The following is a 20,477-nucleotide window of genomic DNA, read 5'->3' as shown; positions in this document are numbered from 1 at the left end:
GATTAATGTATGAATGGCATGAAGATGCAATGTAACACATGTTTTAAATATGATTATGTGAGCAAGAGATAATGTAAATGGATTGTAATCCATAGATAAATTAAAATTATTAAGCCACCAAATATGTATTTACATGCCATAAGATGTTAGAGATGCATATAGACATGATGGGAACGCGTAAGCATTCTTCGTATACCGGTTGAGGAAAGATGAATATATGCTTTAGATGTTAAATACCGCATAAGCATGCCTCTCGATGATATGAGCTCTAGATGAATTTGAGGCTAGATGATATGAAGTGCTTAGACGCTAAGAAAGTCTGATCGGCTACACGTTAAATGCTTCATATGCATTTAATTGCACTACATGAGTTGTGATGTTATTATATCATGAGATGATTTACTCATGTAATGATATTTAGATGTTATTCATCATATGTAATGCGCGTGTACTATGTTTACATACTTATGTGTACGTGTATGCATTGATGTTTATATAGCCATGTGATAAAATGATGAAAGACATATGAATAGAAAAAAAAATTGAAGGGAAGTATCCCTAGATGTAAAGAAAGTGATGTGTTAACAAATATATTAAATAAAGGTCAAATAGCACATTTAGAATGAATGATTATTCATTACTGACGATTAGCTCTCATCTTTTATTGTTGATTGCTTTGCAGTAGACCAGAAACGATGATGCGAGACAGCGGGGCTACACGTGAGGAGAGATGATCTATTGTCATCTTGATGTTTTTTTTTTCTTGATGTAAATAATGTAAATGATAAATATATGTGAAACACCTTTGGAATCCTCCACTCTATAAATATATTGCGATGGTGTATTTTACGGATAAATTCTTAAAGTTTTGAAATTATATGCTTGGATCCTGCATGACATTTTATTGCATGTTTCGGATATTATTATTATCCTTACATATTTTTTTTTTTCTAAATACAACTACTCTCTTCTCCAAACATGTATCCTCCGATTCTTATTGAAGGATATTCAAAGGATACCTCTGGAGGGGGGTTTTACAGTTAGATGGTTAGAACGAATTAAGGATAGTGTGAATACTGAATAGGCACACGGTCTTAGGTTCAATTTTCTATTTGAGCATCCGCAATTTAAGTGGGAGACTGTAACGGTGGGTTTTAAGCTATATATATATATATATATATATTATATTTGACAGTAGTTTTAATTTGACAAACAAAATTTATTCATAATATTTATTTTATAAATATATAAAAAGATATACAAACTTTCTTCATTTTGTTCTTTGTAGAATTAAATAATGATATAAAATTCATTATATAATTTATTAAATATATTATGATTGTTTTTGTAAAAAACTCAGAAATTAATTTGATATATTTGATAAATTTAAAAATTAATTTCATATTTATATTTGATAATTTTTCAAATCAAGGAGGGTCAACTGACCCCTCCTCCCTCCATCCTTAGTCCACGCTATGAATCAACCTTTTTAATTTTTAATTACAACGTTGATGACTACATTTTTTTTTTTTTTTTTGGTTAGAATGTTATCTAATCTACGTGTGATAAAAAAATTTTGAAGTAGCTTTTTTATCAAGTATTTGTAACTGAAAAAATAGATTGAGAGGGAAAATTATGGATGTTGTTTGGTTGTTTCTGTGTAGGTTTATTGTTGATGAACATGTATAGTGCACCATAATAAACCGGATTCACAGCCTTCTCAATAATAAATATAATATAGGGTATTGTAAAATTAACATAAAAATGTACGGAAAGGCAAGGACATACAAGAGATGAAATTGTCGGAGTGGGAAAATTTTTTAGGCAATTGATAAGAGGGCGGCAATTTATTTTTTTATTTTCCTTCTAAAGCTGTAAGAATTAAGCTCTAAACTAATTTTAGATTTCTTTCCTATTTTAAATTTTTTTTTCCTACTCAAGTCAATTATATATGTACAATTAAAACTCTGAACTATTAAGTATCTTTCCTATTTTAAATATCTTCCTGCCTTAATCAATTATATATATATATATATAATTAAAAATCTAATTCTATTTTTGTAATTATTTTCTTATTTTAAATATCTTTTTTATTTCAAGTCAGTATGTATTTATGAATGATAACCTAATTACCTCCATTTTACATCATATTTTCTTTCGTTTTTTTTTTTCTCTACTTCAGCATTATAGTCAATCTTTCTTCATTATACGAACAATCATGGCACCTAGTCATAAGAAGAATATGGCACATGGATCCACCGACAAGCCCAAGAAAATTATGTATGTAATTTCAACTATCTTTTTTTTTCATGGATTATTTTTAGGCTCCTTTTATAATTATAGAGTAGTTAAAAATTATTATTATTATTTTTGTGTTTCATAGGAGCAAATGAAAGTAATTCACTCACAAGCGATAGAGGAGGTATTGATATGTCTGGATGTGAAATTCTAGAGAAAATTTTGGGGTAAACAATAAAAGCTCAAAATTAGAGGCTCTTTTACATGTTGAAAAATCCAATTCGAGCAATGGAATGGTCAATTGAGGAGCAAATACAAATTAGCGTGAGCAAATTCTAATCAATAGGCAATAATCGATGTTTTACAAGAATATCACAATAACCTCATGTCAAAGGTTGATGAATTATAGCCAACAAAGTGGATGAGATGGTTCTATTTCCTCTTAAGTAAAATTATATCTTAAATAATAGGTCTAAATAAATTTTTTTAGTTTTCTTCTTCATGTACTTTTTGATATAATGAACAAATAAGAAAATTATGCTTTAATTAAAAGCCTTTCTAGATTAATGTAATATTATATAGAGGTTTTGTTATTTTTCCCCTTATATATATATATATCTTATGACATTTTTTTTTTATTTTTTTTTATTTTGTTTGTAGAATGAAAAAATGATCAAGAAGAGACTATCAACTCATGGATACTTTCATATTTTTATTAATAAAATAGTTGTAGTAAATTATCTTTAGCTTTTAGTGTTAAACGTAATTTAAGGGCATTAAAATTTAATTTGTTGACTTTATATATTTTAATAGTTTTCTCCTCGATATAATTTCATCTTAACAAAAAGTGATATATGGATTCATAGGTTTGACAATGAAATAGATGCTGTTCCATTGTGGGAAAAAAAAGGCAATTATTTATAATTTTATGTATTATATGAAATGTATATATAAAATTGTTAAATCAAATTGTTATAAAATAACTTTTGCCACTCTTTTAAATTATTGACAAGATACTTTAGTCACCTTTAATATTAACAAAAAATATTAAAGTCTCAATATTTAACGACTTAAATTTTTGTCATTACACTTTTCATGTTTTTGACAAAAATATTTATGTCACTATTAACAAAATTTGATGAATATATTTTATCACAATTTTAGTTTCTGCATAAATCTTTCACTTGAATATTCTTTTCACGAAAAGGATTCGTCACACTTTATAAGTAGACATTAATATTTTTATCATTATGAGATGACAAAAAATATTTATCACGCCTATATTATTTTGACAATAAAAAATTTGTCAAGTTAAAATATTTGTATAAAAAATTATTTGTCATGCTATTAAATTTTTCACAAAATTATTTCCCTCCCTAAACAATTTTTGACAAATAATATTGTCATATAACAAACATGTGACAAAATAAATGCTGTCATAATAAAGTCAATGACAATAAATTTTGTCAGTATTAAAATTATGAGCAAATAATTTAGTCATATTCACATTTTGACAAAATCATTTTTGTCATAATATATGTTTTCTCACCATAAAGCTTATCATTTGATCTGTCAATAAAATCAATTTTGACAAAATATTACCTAAGTGATAAAAATTGTCTTCTATTGTTACAAATAATTAATCACAATAAACTAGTTTAAGTGACAAATTATTATTGTCACAATAAATATTAGACTATGGGTGACCAAATGCTCTTTCATCACTATACATTTAAGAGTATGAGCTTAATGTGATCAACGTGGTGACCAATACAATTCTTCACATTAGTAAAATTGTCACAATTTTGATATTATAGTGACAAATTATTTTATTGCGAGAATGTAACGCCCCACTTGAGGTACGTAGTATTGTTTCTTCTTTTGCTCTTATTTGAGTTGGTTTCTTGGTAATATTGTTTGGTTGACCTTTTTGAGTGTTGTGTTGAATACTTGCACTGAATTTGTTAAAATAGAAGAAGTTCAGTGTGCCAAGCTTTGCCGGGCGAGAGAACTTCGCCGCGGCGAAGAGGTGTTGAAGCCACAGGGAAACATGCTGGACAGTTTCGCCGCGGCGACAGAAGCTTCCTCGCCGCGGCGACAGGCCGACCAAAATGGTTGTTAAGTTTTAGATATTTTCTTCCCTAAGGGCAATTTGACCATTCTACCCCTAATTAGTAGGAAAAATGGGGAGTAAAATGTAAGGATTTTTCATGGAGAATATGTTGATATGGGGGTGTTTTTGTAATGTCAAAGGATATGATAGAATTCCCAAAGAAGAGTAAGGGCAAAATGGGAATGCTTGTGTATAAATTTCATTAAAGGAATTAGGACATTGCAAACCCCTCATTCTCTTCTCCAACGCCACTTTCCTCTCTTGCTTCCTCTCAATTTCTCTTTCTTTTGATCAAGGAGTTTTAAAGGGCTTTTGGAGTGATTTGAGGTAGAAAATCAACATAAGGCATCCTAAGGTAGGATTCTTGCTTTGGTTGTGAAGTCTTTGAGTTTTTGTGTATATATTGAAATTTGGTTTTGTTCTTTTTTTAAGAGTAAGAAAAAGTCAAGCAAACTAAGTGAAAGGAAGAGTTAGTCAAGTCTCTCCGTAACAAGGTAAGTAAACCCCAACCTAAGTTGAGATTTGGGAATTTTTTTTATTAGGGTTTTTAGCACTTATGTATGTGTGTATATACATGTTATATGCCATGTTATTGAGGCTTAAATAGAGATTTCTAGTGCTTTGATTGTTTATGCCTTTAAAATATAAGAAGTGAGTGTGGGTTGGAAAGGTAGTTGAGATGGAATTGAAGGGGTATTGTGGAACCCTTTTTGGAAGTGTCTTTCTTTGGCAGGTTATGTGCTATGTGAGGGGTTTCTCCCCATTTTGGATGGTTAGAGAAAGATTTAGAATCATTGCTATAGTAAGTTTTATAATGCACTTGAGTGTTTGATGAAATGCCTAATAGAGATTTGAGTATGAGTAGTGAACCTTAATTCTTGCAACATTGCATGTTGGCATTTCATAAGTGTATTAGTGGATGAACCCATCCATAGCACTAATTGTGCATTGAAAAGGACCTAAGAAAGAGTAGGATGCTTTGTGACCACCACCCGGTTAGTTATTATAAGGGGTTGATGCTTTGTGATCATCATCCGACATTTATTAGAAGTGGGTTGATGCTTTGTGATCATCACCCGACAGTTATGAGAATCGGGTTGATGCTTTGTGATCACCACCCAAAAGCCATTAGAGATGGGTTATGCTTTATGATCGTCACCCGATAAGTATTAGAAACGGTGGATGCTTTGTGACCACCACCCGGTTAGTTATTAGATAAGGGGTTGATGCTTTGTGATCATCATTCGACATTTATTAGAAGTGGTTGATGCTTTGTGATCATCACCCGACAGTTATGAGAATCCGGTTGGTGCTTTGTGATCACCACCCAAATAGCCATTAGAGATGGGTTGATGCTTTGTGATCGTCACCTGATAAGTATTAGAAACGTGGATGCTTTGTGACCACCACCCGTTAGTTATTAGATAAGGGGTGATGCTTTGTGATCATCATCCGACATTTATTAGAAGTGGGTTGTGCTTTGTGATCATCACCTACACATGATTAGAACGGGTTAATGCTTGGTGATCGTTACCCGAAAGTTATGAGGAACAGGTAGGTGCTCGGTGGTCTCCACCCGATAGTTACGAAAACCGGGTAGGTGCTTCGTGATCCCCACTCGGTAGTCACTAAGAACGGGTTGGTACTGTGTGAATTCCACCCGATAGTCATGGAGAGTGAGATGGTGCTGTGTGAACGCCATCCGGCCGTACCTCCGGCAAGACGAGGCCATGACGTTTAGTAGAAACAGAAATAGTGTAAAGAAAGAATTAAGAGTAATACATACGGGGACAGACAGATAGAGGGTTTTACTTACTGAGCATTATTTTGTGCTCACCCCGTTATTTTTCCTTTATGGATGCAGGATCTAGGTGTTGATGCAGTCGGAGGGGCGTCGGCAAGCGAGGAGCAATAGCTACACTGTTTCCCCTGTTTTGTCTTTTAAAATGACTTTTTGTAAACAATACTCTTTGTGTATAAAAGACATATGACTTATAATGAAAAGAAAGTTTTTGGGCCCAATTTTCTATTGTTATTATGCATGCATTGTATTAGCTTACAGCAGTTATTACAAAGAAGCCTAAATTCTTGTAGCGGTGTCATAAGTCCCCCTTGAGGACACCACACACATATATGATGAAGAATGCTAGCTTTCTTACTCATGTATTTTTAAGTAAATAATGCCTTACTTGTTGAATTATGTGGGATGAGATTCTTCTTATGTATGCCGTGAAATGATTGAGATTTGGTTTATCATTCATTACTCAGATCTGTACAATTTGCCTCCTTAAAATCTTGTGAAATTATTGTTGATCTCATGATGTCTTATGCCCTCCTTTTTTTTTTTTTTTTTTTTGTTTAAAACTGAGTAAGTGTTTAAAGTCTACTGATTTTGTGCTAATGTCGCCACATTGAGCCACATGTGGTCATATAAGTTCATTCTTTGTGATATCTCTTATGGATGTACTGAGTCAGTATCACGACACTTCACTTGTTTATCCAGTGTGCCTACATGATTGTGTGGATGTCATCACATGGATACTGTTTATTTTGGTTCATTTAACTATTATCATGTGTGCCTACACCTAAGTTAAATGTCGTCACATTGATTTGGTTATTTCTTGTGTGCTCACATCGCGTTTCATTGTGCCCACATCGAATTTAAGCATCCATACAGCACTAAAACTTTGATTTTTTTTTTTTTTTCTAGGGCTTCTTTATAAAATGTCATGATAGCACACACTTTTCACTTTGAACCAAATTTGTGCTGCCTAAAACTTTTGCTCTCTAACTCTTTTAGAAATCTTCTTTGTTCATCTTAACAATCTCTGATTTCTGATCAATGGAGCATCAAAATTCATTCCTTGCCAACATTCACCAAGCAACTAGCTCCAAGAAAAGAGATAGAGATGGTCAGACTCAACGAGATGAAGAACCTGAGCCTTCAAAGTCCTCATATAAGGAGACCCAATCTGATTCTAGTTCTACTTATGATGGTTCTCCTCCATCTGAAGAAAACCCACTAAGAAGCTAAAGTGCTCAAATAGCTCTTTTTTCAACCCGAATCGTCCAAGAAGTCATCCAAACCTCCAAAAGGGAAGAAGAAGAAGAAGAAGACAAAGATTGCCTCTCAAAGTGCTGATGAGGGTAAATGTCAAACCTTTATTTCTCCTAGTGTTGAATCCAAATTTGATAAGCACATTGTGCTCAGACCCATACTTTGTGACTTGCATGTTTAGTAAGATAATTTTTCTAGAAATAGAATCAATTGTTAAGGGTAGATATTGGGAAAAATCTGTTGTCAATCACATATTTCTATCTCAAACACTAGTTCAAGATTTTTATGCAAATTTTGGGAAAGATCATGACAAGTCTGGGTCCCATAGGAATCACAAATTTATATGGGGATTGTGGATTGAGTTTACAATAGACGTCATTAGGTCTACTCTAAGTTTGGCAATTGTTGAAAACCCTAATGTTTTGGCAGTTAACACTGAGGGTTTAGATCGAAGGGCCAAAGGCCTAACTAGTGGGTTTGTGACTAGATGGCATAAATGTGGCTACCTCCAATCAAGTGTGCTGATATTGTTTTATAAGGCACTATTTAAGATAACCTTGACCAACTAGTCATCGTCTTTACACAACTCCTCTATGAGATTGGAGAAAGCACAACTTGTCTATGGGATTGCCAAAGGCAAGAAGATTGATTTAAGGACCATTCTTCCATTAAAACTACTACTAAGTTTAAAGGGTTGGGTCAACACTTCTGAACAAAGAGGGGGAGTGATTTTGGGTGTTGATACATTGGAAGTGAGTTTCACTACATTAAGGAGCGGATTTGAATTGTTGCTAAAGATGCTAATGATGAGCGGATTTGCTGAACTTTTTTTTTTTTTTTTTTTTTTTTTTTTTTTTTTTTGGCATACCTACTAAACCATTTTGGTTATTTGTTTGTTCTTTGATCTGAACTAATTGCTGATGCAGTTTGTCTTTGTGTTTTTTTATAAAAGGTATTTGTGGTTGAGCTGTAACTGAAGAATCCAGAAATTGAAAAAGTAACAAAAACCAGCAAAAAAAAAAAAAGGTGTGGAATTCTATTATTGAGGAAGATGAGTACCAACTATTATATAGTTGGTATACAATATCAAACGTAGCGTTTTGGATAAAGTTAGTTAAACTAGACTCTAAAACACTGCGTTTGATCTTGCTTTAGAATATTACAAAGTAAATCACCTTTCTTTACAACATTGCAAACTAACCCTATTCTAACATACAAATTACTCTTCAACCTTTTTATCTAATATTCCCTCTTAAACATAACTTCTCTCTTCTATGTAATCTTCAACCTTTTTACATATGATATTCCCTTTTAAACAGAACCTCTCTCTTTTGTGTAAACCTCAATATTCCCCCTCAAATTAGACTTCGTCTAAATCTGGAACCTTTTCCTTTTACTGCCTCATTCTACTGCAACATTTTCTACTGTATCATTCTACTGCATCATTCGATTGCATTTTGCAGATACTTCTGGAATTCAAGACAATCTCAATTAGCTTTTTGCTATTGTTGCTCAGTTAGCTCTCTACTGATGCTGCTGTTTAGTCAGCTTTCTCTTGGTCTAGTTTGTTAGTGGACATTCCAGTACATTGTCTTACTGCATATACTAAAGTTAAATCAAGCAACTCTGTGGTTACATTCAACTTATCCCTCAACATATTAAACCTTATTCTAGATAAAGGTTTGGTCAAAACAAATGTTTTTTGGTACTCTGAAGCAACATATTACACTACTATAGCCTTCCTTGCAACCAGTTCTCTCACATAGTGAACATCAATTTCTATGTGTTTAGTATGCGCATGAAATACAAGATTTGAGGAGAGAGTTCCTGCACTCATATTATTGCACCAGATTACAGAAGCGTGTTTGATGTCAACACCCAATTCTTGAAACAAATGCTGTATCCAAACAATCTCTGTGGCAGCTTGACTGAGTGATCTATACTCAACTTTAGTGGATGAGAAGGACACTACTTTCTGTTTTTTGGAACTCCATTGAACAAGGTTGTTACCAAGGAAAATGGCATAGGCACTAGTGGACTTGCGATCATTAATATCACTTGGTCAATCAACGTTAGCATAAGCTTCTAGCTCTAGATGTGAGTGTTTTGTAAACTGAAGGCCATGAGTACTAGTTCCTTTAATGTATTGTAACACCTTTTTGCAGGCTACCCAATGTGTTATTGTTCGACACTGAAGGAATTGACTTAGTCCGTTCACCATGAAGGCTAAGTCAAACCTAGACAACGTTTAAAATTGTAATCCACCAATAAGACTCTGATAAAATATAGATTGGTCAAACAACTTTCCATCCTCTTTGCTGAGTTTAGTTCCAAGAGCCATAAAGTTGAACAAGGATTGTTTTTTCTCATATTTGCCTTTTCTAGTAGATCTTGTGTATATTTCAAATGAGTAAGTAGTAGGCCATAAGCATTTCTTTTGACTTCAAAACCAAGAAAAAAATGAACTTGGCCCATAATCTTTAACACAAACTGACTGTTTAAGTCTTGAATTACCTTAGTCATCAGGAGCATTTCCAGTCACTAAAATGTCATCTACATAAACCAATAGATACACTACAATTGGTCCAGCACTGTAGAAGGACAAGCTCACATCATTGGCGCTGTTTTTAAATCTTTAAGATAGAAGTGTTGTTTTCAGTTTATCAAACTCGGCCTCTAGGGCTTGCTTTAGACCATATAATGCCTTTCGAAGCTTGTAGACCTGTGGTGGATGAGTGGATGAAGTAAAGCCTTTAGGAGGCATAATGGGCACTTTGTTTAGTAAGATCTCCATTTAAAAAAGCATTGTTCATGTTCAACTGATGAATGTCCTAACTATGATGAACTGCCATAGTGAACATTATTCGGATTGTGGCAGCTTCGACCACTAGTGAAAAAGTATCAAAGTAATCTAGGCCGAGGGTTTGTTGAAACCCCTTTGCCACTAGCCTAGTTTATGCTTTTGCAGTGTTCCATTAGAGTTAAGCTTAGTTTTAAATACCTACTTGCCTCCAACTATATGCATACCTTCCTCATATGGAATTAACTCCCAGGTTTGATTGTCAATGAGAGCTTGATATTCCTACTTCATAGCAAACTTACATTTCGGAATAGATAAAGCTTCTTTAACCTATTGAGGTTCCTTGAGAATGGTCTAGGTAGAGAGAAGGGCTTTAGTTGATGATTGTATATTTTTGGACTTGAGCCGTGTGACCATAGGATGAATATTAGCAAAGCAAACAACAGTGCTTGGTATAGTGTTTGGTACTGCTATAGGGAGTACAACTTTTATATTAATTCTAGAATGAGTACTAGGAGTGATACTTGAAGATGTCGTGACTAAAGGATATGTAGATACACTATTCTCAGGTGCTGGAGACAAGGAGAATGGGTCTAAAGAGGGTGGAAGTGCAGCAAATAAGCCTGCATTAATATCCCTACCAATGGAGGTTGAAAGTTTAGTATGTAAGCCTACATTTATATCCTTATCAGTAGAGGTTGGAGGTTCAGTATGTAAGCCTACATTGATATCCTTATCAGTAGAAGTTTAAGGTGTGGATTTTGATTGAAAGTCAAACCTAGATGAGGCCAGAGAAGAATTGTTGAAAAGAACTGTTGCATAATTAGGGATGGACCAAGAAGATGGTGATCCTAAGGAAATTGAATTAGTGATCCTAAGGAAATTGAATTAGACTTTGAGTTTGATAAAAAACCAGAGCAAATATCACCAGAGAAACCAGATTTAAAAAGAAATTCCTCTTCATTAAATTTCACCTGTTTTGCCACAAACATTCTCCTCGATTTTGACATACATTTATAGCCTTTGTGAGATAGACTATAGCCTACAAATATGCATTTCTCAGTATGAAAGAAGAGTTTATGTTTATTGTAGGGTTTGAAATATGGAAAGCAATTGCAATCGAAGACTCTAAGGTCATGGTAATCAGAATGTATTAACTCTAAGGGAGCATTTGCTCGTGACAAAGAAGTAGGAAAGCTGCATTGTTTTAATTTCCCAAAAAGACAGGCTTCATAAACAAAATTTGCATTGTAATCAAAAGAATGTTTTACATGCATTTTATTTAATACAACTTGTAAGGACTTAGCACTAGGGTGCTCAAGTCTAGCATGCCACATTAATGAAGAAGCAGACACATCATCCAAAATATTACAGGTAAGAGTTTTATTTTATACAAAAGATGTAAAGACAAATTTTTAGCTAAAGGAGTCAAAGCAGCTTCTAGTTTAACACCAGAGAGCACTTGAGAGCCAGGTAAATCAACAGAACTGGAACTATCAGAAGAAACATCAATAGAAGCAAAACAGTGAGGTGGAATATCCAACTAGTCCAGGCCATCATTGATTATGCCTTGAAAGAGGACCGATTTATTGCTTCTATCCTTTATCAAACAATAATCAAAATACAACTCTACTATCACATTATTGTCTCTTGTTATTTGTGAAATACTTAATAAGTTCTTTGCAATTTTGGGAACACATAAGATGTTTCAAAGTTGAACAAGCCTGTTTGAGTTAAAAGGATGGAAGTAATAATGTACCAATATGAGTGATTGGTAGAGATTCACTATTGCCAACTTTAACCTTGGAACCACTTGAATAGTTTGTCCTTTCACCACATTAGATGGATCAGTAACCATGTGATTGGATGCTCCTGAGTCCATGTACTAGGACTGATCCTTCATAGTTTGAGGCATTTCCATATTAGAACTTGAGGCTAAATTCACATCAAGGTTTGTAGCAGGGTTACTATACACAGTATTAACTAGAGAACCAGTAGAATGCTGCTGGTGTTGATTAAATCCTTGAGTAAAACAAGAGGCATTAGCAGCTCCAAGTGTGAATTGATTTCCTAGTGGACATCCATAAGCAGTGTAATCATGATGGGCTGTAGCATTGGCATTGAATGTTCTATCCTGTATATTTGTCCCAGCAAAGAGAGCTTCTGCAAGATCATTGGATGCTATTGGAAACGATGAGCGAGTGGAGCCAGGAGTAGGATATGACTGATTATGACCTGTATTAGGAAAACCAGTCGTAGAAAACACCTGGTAGTCATGGTCAAACCTATGGTAGCAATGAAGAGCCGAATGGCTAGGCTTTCCATATACTTGGCACATTAATCTTGGCTTATTATAGCCTCTTCCTCTTCCTCGACCTTCAGAAAAAGGCACAAAACCTCCTAAGAAACCTTGTGCTGTAGCGTTACAAGCTATTCTATCATACTCAGCTCTATAATTTCCCAGTTGACTCAGCCTTGGAACTCCATTCAAGTATTGAGAGTAACTAGTATATCCAAAATTAGCATTTTCAAGAGCTTGCGATTGTTGAGCTATCATTCCAACTTGAGGATAAGTATTCATAGCTGAGTTTATCAAACCAAAAGGATTGGTTTAACACACCTCTTGAATTATTTGGAGCCATGGAGGTAGATCCTTTAGCTATACCACTTTTAGAGGCTAGTAAAGCAAATGATATATGTTCATGAAAGTGCAGTAATGCACTGTTCTATTTCTCTGACTGCATTGCATGTTTTTGAAGCAGAAACTATGCTTCTTGAAAGTTTGTATGACTAACATTGGATGTAAGATTAGCTACTAATGCATCATATTCCGAGCCTAACCCATCCAATATGTATAACGTCAACTTTTCATCACTAATGTGCACCCCACTATCATTCAATTCATCGGCTAACTCCTTCATTGTTAAAATATAGTCATTCATACTTTGTGACTCTTTTTTAGTAGTTTGTAACATGTTTATAAGATTAAGTGTTCTGGCCTTTGAAACATATTGAAAGTGCAGTTCAAGTGTATTCCAAATCTCATATGCACTATTGCATTTTGATACATGTCTGAACATGGACTCCGAAATTGATGAGAGTAACCAACTCACTAAGAATTGATTAGTTTTCTTCCAATTGGAATACTTAGGGTTTGGTTGTTTAATTGATTGTTCACTACCTTCTACTTTCTCCATTACAAACAAAGGAGGACAAACATTCGTACCTAGAATGAAGCTATCTAGCTTGTGAGAGTCTAGGGCTGGTAGGATTTGAGAGCGCCAGTAGTTGTAATTCTTCTCTACTAGCTTTACGGAAAGATTTGGAAGTGAGAAGTGACCTGTAAAATTCTGAGATCCACCATTACTAAGCTGCTCAGCATCAATCTTGGAGGAGTTATTCAAAGATTCAAAACTCATATTTGCCATCGACGTTAGTGTTTGGCTCTAATACCATAAAAGGTATTTGTGGTTGAGCTATAACTGAAGAATCCAGAAATTGAAAGAGTAACAAAAACCAATAAAAAAAAAAAGGTGAGTGGAATTCTATTATTGAGGAAGATGAGTACCAACTATTCTATAGTTGGTGCACAGTATCAAACGCAATGTTTTGGATAAAGTTAGTTACATTAGTCTCTAAAACGCTGCGTTTGATCTTGCTTTAGAATATTAAAAAGTAAATCACCTTTCTTTACAACATTGCAAACTAACCCCATTCTAACATACAAATTACTCTTGAACATTTTTATCTAATATTCCCTCTTAAACAAAATTCTCTCTTCTATATAACTTCAACCTTTTTATATGTAATATTTTGTAGTGAATTGCTCTTTTATGTTTGCTGATTTTTTATTACTAAGTTTATTATAAATGACATTTGCTGATGTTGTTTCGTTCATGTGCTGTGAACTAATCAGATTTTGTTTATGATCTGATTTCATGTTGATTGATTATTTTGTGCTATTTTTGCATTATGTTTACTTTGTGATGTGAACTAAACTAACCCTTTTGTGCTTTTAATTGATAATCATTTGGGAGTGATTTGGTTTAGTTACTCAGGGGGAGTATACTAATTGAGGGGGATTTATTCAGTTTGGTTGTTTTGATGGAATGCAAAACTATTATTGTTGATGATGTTGTGTATGTTCTGCTTAAGTTCTTTATTTGTGTTTTTATTAATAACTTATCTCAATTCTAATGATTATGCTTCTTATGACATATGTTTTTATGTTGTGCTTCTCACTTGTCTCTTGTTGTTGACTGAAGTTGTGTTTGAGATAGGTGTGTAAGTGAAAAGATTGTGCTTTATTCATAAGTTTGACAAAGGGGGAGATTGTAAGTATTTTTGTCAAATTGTGAATTTAGTATGGTGACACTAATTTTTGATGTCATAACATCACTTTGTTAATGCACAATCATTTTATGTTTTTCTGGTGTCATGACACAAAGTGTCCGTGTGATGACACTCGCCCAACCAAATTTCCTTTACACATGTTGCATCTCTATTTGATGTTAGGATTTTATCCTTATGTGAGACATATGTAAGTGGTCCATGTACCATGTAATTAACTCATTAGGAGTACCAGAAAATTCGTTTTGCTTTATAGTGGTCCTAGTGGTGGATCAAGGAATTCCACTTGATAGGGGCAAAAAAAAAAAAAAAAAAAAAAAAAAAAAAAAGAAATTTAAACCAATCATAACTATAATTTTTTCTCATTAGGATGAACTTCAACAAAAAGTTACAAAATACAAATACATATATTCAAAAAACACAATTTTTTTATAATTGTCCTCGACAAGTTTTCGTATTTTGAAAATGTTGAATAATCATCTCATCGTCAATTGTATCAAATACATCTTTCTCAATATAGGTGACCAAACAATCATTCATCCATTGACCTCCCATTCGATTGCGTAACCGACTTTTCACAAGATTCATTGCAGAAAAAGCCCTTTCAACGGTCATAGTCGCAACTGGTAAAACCAATGCAAGTTTCACAAGCTTATATATGAATGGATACAAAATGTCTTTTTTAAACCAAACTAAATTCTTAGCCAAATCACCAATTCCTTGGAACTTAGCGAATTCATCACAAGAACACATGTCAATAACATAAGTCTCAGCCTGGTTCTCAAGTACCATCAATGTAAATGCAGAAAAATCAAATGGATAAAACTGGGCAAAACGAATCAATTTATGCTTGTCAAAAGTAGAGAATGAATTAGTTGGATCTAAACATGCCATACAAAGAAGCAGTTCAGTACTAACCTCAGTGAAACGAGTGTTAAGTTCTTGAAGTTGCATATCTATCACAGTATAAACAATTCAACTCGATGGTGATGCAAATTTGTCATGTGCTCAACTCTCCGTCGTGGCCGCCCTCGAATTGCAAACATATCATCCATATTCAAAATGGAAATATCATGCTTTTGGAAAAATGAAGAAACTTCACTCAACCAAGATTCCCATCTTTCATCTCTCAACAATTGTAACCGTTGTTTGGAAACTTTGACTAGGGCCATAGCATTTATAATGTCCTGATCTTTTCTCTGCAATGCTTGTAACAACTCATTAGTAATTGCCAATATACTTCATCATATATAAGTTAAATGCAAAATCAATGGAATAGATTAAATCTAATAGATTACATGCTTCACCCCTTTGTTCAGGATTTAAACCATCTGCTTCAATAACCTCAAGCACATCACCCACAAAGGATAATAAAAGGATTAAGTTGATCAATGTATAATAATACGAGCCCCAACATGTATCACCAGCTCGTTTTAGACTTGTCTCTTGATTCAAACCTTGTCCCTTGCTAACGTCACCAATTTCTAGTGCTTGAACAAGTTTATTAACTTGGGTCTCCCGAAGCATGTCTCGACGCTTGCATGAACCTCCAACAACATTTATCAAATTAGTAACCAAGCTAAAAAAAGAAGCAATAGAAATATGATTTTTTGCAACGGATACTAGTGTCAATTGAATTGGTGAGCAAAACAGTGAACATAATAAGCATATTCATTCTCCCTCAAAATCAAACTTTTCAGACCACTAAACTCTCCTTGAACATTACTTGCCCCGTCATAACCTTGTCCACGTAATCTTGACAAACTCAATCCATGTTGACAAAATAATGACTCAAGAGCCATCTTAAGTGATACTGTAGTTGTGTCACTAACATGTACAATGCTAAGAAATCGCTCAAGTCAATGACCCTTTTTATCTACATAACGTATGGCAATAGCCATTTGTTCTTTAATTGACACATCACAAGACTCTTTAATTGACACATCATGAGACTCATCAATCAAAATTGAAAATATGTCATCTCCAAGATCACTAATGATAGCTTTTGTGGTTTCATTTGCCGCATCATTCATAATATCTTTTTGAATCATTGGTGCTATCAATTTAAGATGCTCAGGTGCATTCTTCAAAACAACATTCTTAAAATGTTTATTATGCTGAGCTAGAAAATGAAGAAGTTCGAGAAAGTTACCTTGGTTCTTCGAGTCTTCAGTTTCATCATGACCACGAAATGCCAACCCTTGACACAAAAGAAATCTAATGCAAACAATGGATGCAGTCAAGCGAGTTTGGTTTTCAGTCTTAACTTGATCTGATTGCTTAGATAAAGCCACTTTGATATGTTGCTTTTGATTCATTAAATTCACACAACTCTATCGTGCTTGGTTATGAGCACTATTTGGCTAGCCAACATGAATTTGAAAGTGTTCTGGTTTCTTCCAATTACAAAATCCCTCACTAATGAAAGGGTCACTACCAGCTTGGCTTATAATGGAAGGTCTAAAAAGATAACAATACAAACAGAATGCAGCATCTTTGGTCACACTAAACTCAAGCCAGTCGCCATACAAATCAAACCAAGTAGGATTAAATCGACGATATCCTTTTCCAATTTTGTCAGTGGAAATGCATGATTTCGAGGCTGGCAACAACTCTTTTGCAAGTAAAATCTTCGAATTGCATCCCTATAATTAGGATGATAATGATTGATTTTAGGCCGTAGAGCTGGATCAGATGGAAGATCTTTCAAGATGGCTTCTAATTCTACATGACTTTCTTTTAATGGATCATTTTCTTAATCATTGGCTTAACTTTCCTGGACTGATGAGGATGATTGGTGTATTCTGATTTTCTTTTGAGAAATTTATCCATATTGCATACCTAATAAGAAGTTTTAAAACAAATAAAATAATAAGAAATTGTACAAGAATAATAACCTATAGTGATTTACATACATAGTAATGGAAAGACAATAAGACATGCATAGCAACCCATAGTGATTTACATATATAGTAATGGAAAGACAATATGAATGTGATATTTTGTGGGTTTGAATTCCTTTTAGACTTATTTAACATGAATCATGCATATTTATAGAAAAAAAGAAGTCAACTCTTTTTATAAGTTTGACTTAGTCAAGTAATTTAATGAGGATGAAAGAAAAGATACATAAACAATGATTTCTCAAGCCAATCTTTACAAACAATAAATAATTAGTTGTTTATGTTTATAAAGTTTAAAGAGTTTTTGATATTGTCAACAAAGAACTGTTATATAGTATCCATTCTGTAAATTGTTTCTCAATCAATTATCTCTTATTACATATATTGGCAAGTGTACATTTTTTGCACATGTCATTATATTGTTCCCACCTATTTCCAGTTTCCTTCAAACTAGTTTGTGTATCACTTATTTGCTCAACCTTAGCCTGTTTCAACTGAGAAACAAACAATACTATTCCAGGAATCAGGTGCGGAAGCGTTGCTCATATTATTCCTTCTCCTTTTTTTGCCATTTCCTCCTCCTAACTATATTTGCCCCTCTATTTGTGTCCAATCTCAATCTTGGTCTCTACATACTCTTCTTTTTTGGGTCCTTTGGGTTTATAGGGTCTGAATGATTTTGTGATTTGTTGTGTCTAGTCATACAAGCAATAGTATTGAATGTCAAACTTGAGTCTTTGAAGAAAAACTTTGTTACAAAATGATGCAAACAATATCAGTGATGTTCCTTTACTCTTTTTGAGATATTATTTTTTGTTTGTAGAATTGTGATTATTTCTATAATATTAATTAATATGTTTCTTTATGGTAACGTAGCAGTAGTGATTTTTTCATGTGCGCATCCAACACACCCACATGATATAAAGTTATTAACCAACTAACATCATCTCCTTTTTCTTTTAAAGCTTTTAAGGTCTTAACCAAAATGATGCTATCCAATTAGCCCTTTGGAAACTTTTTTCAACCACTTTGCTTTCCATTACGTTATTCATTCCAAAACAATGATAAAATCTCTTTCATATTTGATTGTTTTCCTTTCCCAATTGAGAGGATTAAAATTAAAATACACCTACCAAACCAAACTTATTTCTCAACAACAATTAAATTAAAAGGAACAAATTGGAATGATGCATGATCCAAGTTCCAACCATTAGCAATAAATGAGGCCTAATTCTTGATGAATGAATAACTAATTTTTTTGTCCTTTTTTTCATTGTGCGTGGGGACATCTAGGCATTGCCGCATTGGCCAAATGTTAAGGGCCCCTTCAAAGACTCTGGTTGGCCATTAGGAGCAGGATTCAGGTTTACTAAATCATAAATTCTAAATATATAATACTCAATTTTATTGGAAAATTGCAATAACAAAAGCTCTAAAATTGTAAAACATTGATTGAATAGAGAAAATTAGGGATTTAGCCTTTAGGATTAGGGACATTACCTTTTGATAAATTGATGAAAAGTAGTGTTGGTTCAGCCATTCAGATTTGGAAGGAGAGTTCGGTGAGAGTCTAAGAGAAACTTGAGAGTTAGAGCACTTGCACCATGAGAGAAAAAGGGAAAAGGGAAAGAGCGAAGAGAGGTTTTTGGCGTGTGGTGTTGTTCTGGTACTGTAAGAGTTCAAAAATCAAAAAACCTTTTCCTTTCCCAAAATGTAAAAGTTATATAGTGGGCAAAATGTCAAAGTCTTATGGGGGCAAAATGTCAAAGTCTTATAGGGGGCAAAATGCAAATAAATATAAATATTTATAGAATTTGAAATTTTTTAAAGTTTGAGTGGGGGTCGTGGTCCCCACTCATCATTAAGTAAATCTGCCACTGATTGGTCCCTAGAAAGTTTGGTGAAAACTTTCCCAAAATGGCCAAACATAAAAAGTACTTTTTGGCCAATTGTCCCCTGGCATTGTTGAGCAAGTTTCCTTTATATTCATCTTCAATATTGCATTTTCCTTAAAGTCTGGATATACCTCTAAAAGTTCTTTGCATATTCTTTGAGGTTTCTTTTGTTTAGAATCAGGTTTCATTATGCTTAGGTAGGCTTATAATACCTTGTTAACCCTTGTTTAATTGTTGTTCAAACTTGGTTTCTTTGATGATGATGATGATGATGCTTGATGGGATTTCAAGCTTTTGGAACTGAAGTGCATCTTTTGTGTTGGACCTTCAAAGGAGCTCAAGGTTGACCAGGTGATCTCATGGAGTGAAGCTAGCTAAGGTAGTTCGAAGTTCAATCAAATGGTGAAGGTTGAAGAGTTGTCATAACAGGGAGTGTTTTACAATTGATGCTTAACTTTGGCTTTGTACTTGAACTATAATTGTGTATCATAGTAGATTAGCTTCATCTAGACTTGGTCCCATGGATGTAGGCAGGTTGTTGAACCATGTAAATTTGTTTTACCTACTTTACATTATCCAATGGATGTTTAGTTTGTGTTGATGATCAATGAACAATCCCATAAGCACCAAATGAACAAGTTTAACCCATTCCGCTTAAGTTTAATCTACTTAGTAAAGTGATTAAAAGTTTTAGTTACATACCTTAACTTTTTTTAGAGAAGAAATAAATAGAACAAATACCTTTTGTGCAATTTTCATCATTTCATCAAATGAATTACATTTTGCTATTGCTAGACACTAACAACTTTTACTAAATTTATGGAGACTTTGAGAGGTCGTTACATCAAACAAAACTTCTTCACTTGTTCTTGTAAATTAATGAAGAACTAAGAGTTTTGTAAAACCCAAAGTTTTGAACTTAGTTCAATAAAAAAACTAACGAGACTTATTTAACTTTGTTAGAGAAAGTCTAATTTTAATGAATTTTTCTGACTTTGCTACTAAACTAGCGGCCGTTACCTAACTTTAATGTCTTTGTAAAAGGTAGGAACACTAGCAGACCTCTTCAACAATTCTTTCTCCATTACATAAGCTAACCAACTTCTGCTTTGTTAATTAA

General features: G+C 33.6%; 1 pseudogene; it reads right to left on the bottom strand.

Moving 5' to 3' along the window:
* Positions 1-14,988: 14,988 nt before the first annotated feature.
* Positions 14,989-19,545, bottom strand: LOC116142730 (annotated as a pseudogene).
* Positions 19,546-20,477: the final 932 nt, after the last annotated feature.

Source organism: Pistacia vera, unplaced genomic scaffold, assembly GCF_008641045.1.
Source record: "Pistacia vera cultivar Batoury unplaced genomic scaffold, PisVer_v2 Contig418, whole genome shotgun sequence".
NCBI lineage: Eukaryota > Viridiplantae > Streptophyta > Magnoliopsida > Sapindales > Anacardiaceae > Pistacia > Pistacia vera.
The sequence above is the reverse complement of the archived record's forward strand: the minus strand, read 5'-3'. Positions and strand labels throughout refer to the sequence as shown.